Here is a 10,109-nt window from a genome sequence, read left to right as displayed (position 1 = left end):
TTTTGTTGTTAATTACATATTGAGTTTATGAGATTGTCATTCTGTGTAACCGCTACATTACTGTCATCTCACATGAACAATCTATCTGAAAGGTTACTGAGCAATACTTCTCAATTTAAACATGTATTTAGATTATTTTTGTTTGGTTTGTTTTCAAACCTGACCAACTCTTTCCCAAAGCCAAAACACATGGAACAAAGTCATGATGCAATCAAGATGTAAAAGCTGGAGCTATAGAGAATGAATGGGAATAGTTTACTACTACTGTATGTGGGAGCAGCTGGCCTTTTTTTTCCAGCGGGGGCGGGGGCTGGTTAGAGATAGCTTTATTTGTCCCACAGGAAATTTGTTTCCACTGTCAATACATGCTTCATAACATATGATCACACCATGGAGATACATAAACACATGCTAACCCTAAACACATAACACCCCCCCCCCACACACAATTTATTGTCATTGTGTTTTAATCTCCCTCGTTTCTTGATCTTTTTCTTTTTTGCGATTGTGTTATGTTATTATTACATGTTTTACTTTTAGATTATCATTTTTAGATTATCATATCATTTTTAGATTATCATATTTTAGATTATCATCACCAATCTCTTAAACCAATCCTGGTCTAATTTTACAGCTCAGTAATTGAAAACATTCTCACACTCTCCATCCCCGCCTGGCCCACGAATGCCTGCCTGCACCCAAGGACAAGCTCCAGTGTGTTATCTGCACTGTGGAGCAGGTCATTGGCTTTCAGCCGCCCTGAAGGCAACGCATGACACCAGGTCAAAGAAAGGGGCAGAAAGCATCTCCACTGACCCTGACCTAGCAGACAACCATCTGCTCCCAAACCTTTCAATGAGATGCTATGCAGTCCGTATAAGACTAAGTCCATGCACCCATCACCTCCTCCCAAGGGCTGTCGCACTGCTCAGCCAGCCATCCTGAGGCTCACATTCCCCCCAATGCTGATGCGTGACAACAGTCAAATGAAGAACAATAACTTTTTCAAAGGAGAAACAACAAATATTTTGTCTTTATTTGAGGCAAATCACTGATACTGAAATTAAACTCTTCCCTTCTGTGAAGTGGCATCAGGTGCAATATTCCAGGAATGCAATATACTACAGGTTACCTAATCCTTTAGGGTGTGTATAACACAAATTTACAACTAAAATTGTATTACTATTTTCAGTGTGACGGGGCTTTGGCCATCAGGGCCCCTTGGCTTTGAAATAACGAGCTTAGACTATAGCAGAAATAATTACATGATTATTCTGTCTCATCATCGTTACCTCATTATGTTGGTCATCAAAATGAATACATCAAAAGAAACTGGCTCCTTTGCTACCTGCTATCTCTTTATTCCCACATAATGTCAAATGCAGGGCAGGCTTCAATAACACCACCTTTTCCAGAACCCCCTCCATGTCCCTGTGCTGCCAGGGAAGGAGGAGAAATAAACGAGGTACTGAGCTCATTTCGAGCTGCTTGCGTCGTCCTAAGAAATGAGAATCAATCACTATAGGAGGCAATAAAAACTGCTTCACATCCCACCAAAAGGTACATTTATTGGCCTCTTACCACAGCCAATGACAATGGAAGATGAGGACAACACACACAGTGGTTAGTTGAAAGAGAGAGAGAGAGACAGACATACTGGGAGATATGAGGATTTAGACTCCTTATCATTCAGTTCACTCTGCTGGCTCAGCAGTAGGCAAATTGAAACTAACAGGATCTGCTGTAGCTATACCTCCTCACAGTAATATGTAAGCCTCTACAGTCCTGACTGTCATTACAAGATTACACTTTATGTCCTCTACCCACTGCCAAAAGAGTCCTGTTGTACTGTACCTAGTGCAAAAACCACATTTACATGTTTGTGAAAATCAAGACGTCCCCCCCCCCAATTCAAACGATCAGGAGCTGCAGCAAAAATGATTTTGTTTTGATCTTAATTTTGTTATCGCTTTAGCAATATTTTATAATCATGCACACCATTTAGAGCCACTAAATGTGTGTCCACTAAATGTTCCCCGCTATGTGTCTAATCTATTCTGTCATCCATTGTACAGTTAATGAAGCACTCTTGATGGCATCACTGCTCATATTTTTGACAGCCTTGTTCACCTTTTTCATAAATGTAGACTCACTGACCTGTCCAGTGGATTAATCGAAACAACATTTTCGAGCAACAATCTGATTTTAGAGCCATGCAAAGACAGCCAAATTATAAAGGCAAATTAATGCCTTATTCTCAGCAGATCTGAGTGAAAGTTACATTTTTAACCTTAGTGCAGCCTTTGACACTGTAAACCACCGAATTTCAAATTCTGGGTTGCATCAAAATGTAATGCTCACTGCTCAGAGCATTTAACTGTTCAGCCCACATAAAACTTTCTCCGCAACTATACTGTAGAAACTCTTTTGCTTTTTTCGGGAGTTCCTCAAGAGTTCAATTTTAAACCCCATCCTAGCCATTTACATGCTCCCGCCTCCCATGGCCATATGCCAATTATATTACTTGTTTCAATACAAATTTCGATTCATTTTATGAGCATCAAGTTTGATTTGAGACTAATTGTTAAGATAATTGTGCAAGTATTGTCTTGTTAAGATACGTTCATTCACTTCATTGAGGCTCTGAATAGCATGAGAGATAATGTGATGCCCATGGGAGAGATTTTGTGATTAGACGGTTGATAATATTTTCCCAGGCAACTATCTATCTTCCACTTGCAAAAAAAAAAAAATGAAAAAATGAAAAAAAGAAATCCATAGCCATGGAGGTATTGTGGAACAAATAATGAGACATGCCTGCTTCACTAGCACCTGCTGTAGAATGCAGGTAATGGAGGGGGAACACTAAGCAAAAGCCAGTGAACCAGATAGAGCATGAATAAAGCAGCAGCTGAGATGGATGGTGCCGGGGCCGGAATCCTCCCACCCCTCTCCTCTCATTTCCTTTGGAGCGGTGGGGAGGCATCCTTGGCTTTAATCAGGCTCACCTAAGCATACCTCGGCGCTGCCATGCCAGGGTGATGGATGACCTGGAGAAATACCTGTAATGGCAAGCTCTGCACTACACATTGTGTTTGGCAAAGCAGCTGCGCTTGCTCTCAAAAGTATGCCAAGCCAACTAAGCAGTGATACCAGACTGTGTAGATGTTGGGAAAACGGGCTTCATTGTTTTCAAATTATTATTCACAGAATTATTTATTTATTTTTGTCCCCACAATGTCCTATTTGTATGCGGTTGAGAATATCAGCATACAAGCCCAAACCTGGTTCCTTAAAACAAGGACACAGCTGAGAAGTGCATGCAGTCTTTAAGGAAATGTCTGTCATTTTGTGTGAAATCAAATGCAGCATTGTTTTGCCTCTGGACTGACATCATGCAGGGCTGATGGAAAGATGTTTGTTCACCAGGTCATGAATTATACATTATGATCTTTGAGAAGTGCATAAGCCTTAGTTTAATCTATTCTAGCAGAATAACAAAGACTACATTTCAGCTTTCTGCTCTTCTCACACCATTGAGTCTGTTAAAAAGTGTTGCTGTTTGTGGCTTGGTGGTCAGGGCAAGGTGCGCAGCCAAACATGTACACAGGAAAAGCATCAGTGTTAATTTAACTCTGTCAGAATCAATACTATGCCCGTGTTTTTACAGTATAAGGCCACATCAGAGTTAACCCATTGATACCTGATGCAGCATTTGTGTGTGTATCCCTTTAAGACCGCGAACCGCGTTAACGCGGTCCGCGGTCTTAAAGGGATACGCACACAAATGAGGGCTATACACGCAAATGCTGCATCAGGTATCAATGGGTTAATCTAACACTTTCGATAGTTTTGAACAGCCATCCCAGAACCAAACCAGCTCTATGAGTAGACAAACAACTGGTCAACTCCAAATAACTGTCACTGAAATTTCCATCCTTATAGCCTGCTGGAAAACTTGCTGTGTATTTGCTATGTGCTCAATGTCTGACACAACTTGCACCCACTTTCATCATACAGGTCCAAGTCACCTGCTGTGAAATAAGCCACTGCATTCTGCAGTCCCTCTCCAGATGGTCCCTCGTGGGATATTGGGGTTTTGTTCTGAAGTTGCAAGGACTTGTTGAACACTTGGTCTAAAGACCGTGGCCCCTTCAAGTTCAGACAAAAACATTATCCTGCCCGAAGGAGATGGCACAAAAATTATGTTGCTAGAAATTTCCATGGATTTGAGACAAGGTCACCGTCTTTGGCCATAGACCGACCCCTGCTCTATGAAGAGAAAAGGCTATTATGAACTCCATTGCTGTTGAGGAACAAGCTCTGTGGGCTTTGGCTAATATACCTGATGGGATCACTCCTATGAGCGGTCAAGCAAGAGAAGGAAGGGTGCATTTCTAATTTAACTGCCAATGTCTTTGACAGATGCTGGCCTTTGGTAGAAAAAAGGTCTTTAAACACGTTTACAGGGTTTTGGGGGAAATAGAAGTAATTTAAGCGAATGCTTGGCAGAGACACTCACAGAATCTGATCAAGCTGAAGGTTACATGCTGTCCATTGAGCCTTAAAACAGAACAGTTGAAGAACACTTGCTATAAGTGCTGATGTGTATTATCTTGTTGGGACTCCATACAACTTGAACTGATTTGAGACAGCCGTTTGATAGAGAGCCCTAGGAGGTCTATAAGCATAGGGTGATCCAGAAAGAAGTAGCTGATCTGTCTTGTTCCAAACTAATAACATGACAGCACAGTATTCACAAACACAAAGCCAGTTTTATGGAAAATTAAACTTTTCATTATTGCTCAAGGCCCTTTATGAACATAGTGTGTGCACATCCATATTAGTCATAACGTCCTGGTATCTATTGTTTGCTACGGTGACGTACAGCTGAATACTTTGACAGCAGATGATGTAACTGCAATTGTTTGCCACAAACTAGTCCACTTGGATCTGTCCAGTCTCAAAACAAAACACATTGAGGTGGTGTATGCTGTCTATCAATCTAGTGTGGATATGGGATTCATTAGAACTTTAAGGCTGAGGGAGTGTATGAATAAAGAAATACAAGAATCCTTCAGACATTTCTGCATCTTATAACAATACAAAATGACAAGTCGACCATGACAGTCAAAACAAAGCATAGCTATAACAGTTTTCAGCAAAATATCAATTCCGTGACTGTGGGAAGTCTTTCCTTATGCTAATTTGTTCTGCAGCCTATCCCAGCATCCATTGGGCAGAAGGCCAGGAAACTAGCAACTTGTCATTGTCCACACATTGGAAAGGTTGCCAGTCCATCACAGTGCTAACACAGATCGACAGGCAATTACTCACTGTCTCATTCAGACCTATGGGTATTAGTTAAGATTGAAGCATAGGACCACGCTCATAGGGTGGCTTTTTTTCATACCCTGTTTTTTTCCTTAATCCTTGAAGTGTCTATTTTAAGATTCTACAGGTAACAGGCTGAAATAATCCTGCATGGGGTTCATTTTTAACCCTTTATTATACCTATTGCGAACCTGAAAAAGAAAATTGAGAAAATAGCATAACTTTTGAAGTAAACAACATACAGAGACAAATGAACACATTTTTCCATATAGTTTTGACCCAAGGAATTTATTTAAGATTATTTAATTTTATTTAAGGCAGGGGAAAAAAAAAGCCACCTATGCACATGGACCTATGTTTCCATCTGGACTAAACTATACTATAGTCTCCAATCCAAATGACCTTGCTGTGAGGACGCTAATCACCATGCTGCACATTTCCACATGATGACCACTTTAAATGTGAACAGAACTTTTTCTTTATTTTTTACAACAAATCCAGCAGTCACTACCAGGTGGAAATGTAAAAAGAGGCATATACTGTATTTCCAAAGGACATCAACAAGGTTAATGGTCTTGTTGGGTTTATGATTACTTTTCATGGCAATTTGCTGTTTATATGAGTAGAAAAGCCTATAAATATAGGCTTGCAGAGCGACAATGTGCTTATGGCTTTGCCTACTCAAGATAAGCAAATCGTGTTGCTCTATATGTAAAAGCTTTCATATTCACTTTGCGTGACCTAGAAAGTCCCGTCACTCCCACTCATTCACCCATACTTACTTGAAGATAAAGGTTTAAGAAAGTCACTTACAAGGCACCAGCATACTGTCCGCAAATAACCCAAGTCCTTCTTCCTTCTTCTTGTTTTTGTAAACTGCAGGTTACTTACACAGTGATAATTCATGGAAGGATTTGATGTTTCACTGCAACTGTGGAGTGACTTGAATTAGAAAATGTCATACCCTCTTCATACCCGCTTCACACATGCACACACACACACACAGACACAGACACACACACACAGACACAGACACACACGCACACACACGCGCGCACGCACGCACGCACGTACACACACACACACACACACACACACACACACACACACACACACACACACACACACACACACACGCACACAGTTTATTTGTTGACCAAAATGGCTGGTGAGGGAAAGTAATATGGATGTGCAAATAGGGTGTGATTGAATTGCTGATTTATTTAAACAGCGACTGGTTCCTCCCTGAAGAGCTGAATCAGACTTTGTTAGGCTGGAGGCACGCTCAAAGACACAAACATAATGATGGATTTATTTTGCACATGATCTCACTCACACATATCCAAAAACTGTTTTGTGGACATTTAGTTTGACAGTTATTGAGAGTTTACTGGAGTTAAGTTGAGCCCCAGTGACCAGTGATGTCATTGCAAGACTGTAATGAATACAACACAATGATTCAGTGCCTGCTGATGATATCACTTGTGCTCAACTTAACTCAAGTCAACTCTCAACAACTGTCCAACTAAATCAATGCAAAACAGTATTTGGATATGTGTGAGATCATGTGCAAAAATAAATCAGCATTGTTTTTCGGTGAAGTGCCCCTCAATCACCCTTATGTAATGTAGACCCCAGTTGTTACGGCGCGGCTTCAAATGTGTTTATCATATTAAATTTAGTTTTGTTGTCTATGGTATGATTATCATCTCTCACCATCAAAACTAGCACCGCAAACTAGAAAATCTACATTGGTTTTGGCCTGGAGTTAGCATTGAGTACCCCAGTGTCTTGAATGCGTGAGTACCAATGTCTTGAATTTGATGCGCGAGTACTGTACCAGTGTCTTGAATTTGATGCGCGAGTACAGTACTGTACCAGTGTCTTGAATTTGATGCGGGAGTACTGTATGATTACGTGTGTACTGATGCGCGGTTACCTCATATCTTTGTCGAAGAACATTTATTGTATCTATAGATGACCACTCCTCCGACTCTTTGGCGGGGTCCTCCGCTTGGCAGGCTCCAGGCCACCCATTCAGCACGGCTGTCACGACGACCGGTGACAAACAGAACGAGCTTCCAACTTGCAGACACAGTGACACATACACTGATGGGTTCAGTGAGTCACAGAGGAGCTCAGAAAGAGTCATCTCCATCAGAGTCCACAAGGCAAACGCTGTGTCTCTCTCTGTTCTTAATCATCTCCTGCACTCCCCGCTTCCTGGGGAAATGATGACTGACAGCTCAGTAAGGGCCGCCCTCTCAGCCAGGTCTCAGCAAATCACAGCCCAAACCCTCTAACACGTGCGAATGCTTAGCCAATCACTCAAAGGGGTGACTTTGATTGACAGCCAAACCAAACACTGACTGCTCCTGAATTAACGTGACCACACATTAACAGTTTAAGACTGACAGTTTGACCACTGAGAACTCACAAAATAGTGTGACGTGGTGAACGTCACACCAGTGAAGCATGCAATGATTTTCTTTTCATAACATAAGTAATGAATCAGAAAGAAATGTGTAAACATGTAGATGTTATGTAACAAATATACAGTACATCGGCTATATAACAGTTTACATAAATTATTTTCTGAAACAGCCATAGGGTTAAATGTCCAAATAATGATCTGATGATCTAATAATGTTCTGTTAGTACTGCTTGAGCTAAACACCGTTTTTGACACTACTGATAACATGATTGAAGAAATGAGTCTGGTTCTCATTTTAGGATTTACCTGATAGATCAGACTCCAAATAATCTCCATGTGATGATGTTTTTCCCTGCATCATTGATTACATCTGGTCTCCCTCAAGACAAGAGTCAGATTTTTGGCTGATATTCTTCTTCAATATGGCCAGGGAGTAACATCTATATTTATCAGCATACATGTCTTATCGCTGCTATAACGACGATAGTTGAATACATTATGAAAGTGTCTAAAATGGGACTTCAGACAGTTTCATCAACTTGGCAATGATGCAAAGATCAGACCGCTTTTGATCTTTACTGAGAGCATTATTCATGCTTCTACTATATCAACTTGTCCTGAATTCAAATTGTCTTCTCATCTCAAGTGACTTGAATATAATTGCTGCTGTCATCGACCAAGTCTAAATGCACATCTCATGTCCTGTTGTATTTATTATATCAAAAGTTATTTTCTCAGTCTTCACTGACTGTGGGAAAATCCATACAGCGATGACATGCCCAAAGATGAGGTGAATTATTAAATTAAATCCTCAAAAAGATGTGCTCTTTCTCAAAGTGAGGGGCGTGCCACCACAGATGCATGAAGGGGGAGGGAGGGTGTTGTGCGGAATGAATATTTTGATGTTGGAATCCAAACAATAAACAAACTGTGCTCATGTTATGGTGTTGTGGTGACAGACAATCTACAGTAGGTTTACAGAATGGAGAGATATTTGACAGGGATGAAAAGAAAAACAGGCGATTATTCCAAGACAAATAAGACAAAGTGCTAACTTAATCAACCAAAAACCAAGTCCAAACGAAGAGAAAACCAACAAAATACGACGGCACTGCAGCCTGTACTCCGGTGAGTAAAACTTGAAAATTGACTTTGATTTGAGGCAGACAACAAGACCCCTGAAAACGCGGCTGTTATCGCACTTTGTGTTGCCAAATATCTACATTTGTTCTCTCTGTTGCACAGATTGAACTTTATTGTTCTCGTTCTAGCAAAGTGATTGCACGTTTTATTTGATTTGTCTCTATTTTTGAAAAAGCACACAGACTGACGGAGCAATCTAGTGACAAATGTCACAAAAAGTGCTTTCATAAATTGGAAGTTACTCTTTTTTTTTAACTTGCACAACACAAATTACTGAAAGAAAGGTGAAAGGAATGTTCATGATCTTGATGTTATTTCAAAAAAGTGAAACTTGGCCCATTTTGTCACCATTTTGTTGGGACAGGGGGCATGAAAATGTTGCTTCCCCAAAGGGAGGCATGACAGAAAACGATTGAGAACCACTGGTTTAGTGAGGGTGGCTGTGGCTCAGGAGGCAGATCAGGTCATCCATTAATCAGAAGGTTGGTGGTTCGATCCCCGGGTCCTCCAGTCGAAGTGTCCTGACTCCTTGGACAAGATACTGAACCCCAAATTGCTCCCCCCACCACCCTGTGTAATAGCTTGCCATCTACAGTATGTATGTATGTATGTATGTATGTATGTGTGTGTGAATGTATGTGTTGTAAAGCGCTTTGAGTGGTTGGTAGTCCATTTAGTGTATTGTTAATCTCACCTCCTTCCCCTCAGTTGCCCCCAAGTTCCCGCCCCCCCAACACTTGTCAGTCATCTTGATCAGCTGTCTGCCTTTAAACAGCATCCAGCCAGGCATAGCATCCGTAAAGCCACCACAGACAGTGTCATATATGATGGACATTTAGCTTCACTGTTATTTTGTTTCTTTCTGCTTTCAGCCATTGTTGTTATTTTAATGTAAAAATAAATAAAAAAAAGATGCGTATATAGCTTTAAGCAAATGGAGGTACTTGCACAGCACTGGCCCATCTAACTTCAAACTGAGAGATCAGATCAGTATCACAGAAAGCACAGAAACAGCAACAAGCTGTGCAGAGCTGGCCAGACTCAAGCCAAAGCTTGACCCAATAGGCTCCCCGTCCCTCACCTCCCAAGCAACAGCCTGGACCCCTAATTGGTGAGACTGTGGGCTCAGAGGATGAGCCAATCAGGATGCCTTCCTCTCCACAGGAGTGGAACTGCTCGCTGGCGTTAGAGCTTGTTA

Source organism: Poromitra crassiceps, assembly GCF_964638095.1.
Source record: "Poromitra crassiceps genome assembly, chromosome: 10".
Lineage (NCBI taxonomy): Eukaryota > Metazoa > Chordata > Actinopteri > Beryciformes > Melamphaidae > Poromitra > Poromitra crassiceps.
The sequence above is the reverse complement of the archived record's forward strand: the minus strand, read 5'-3'. Positions refer to the sequence as shown.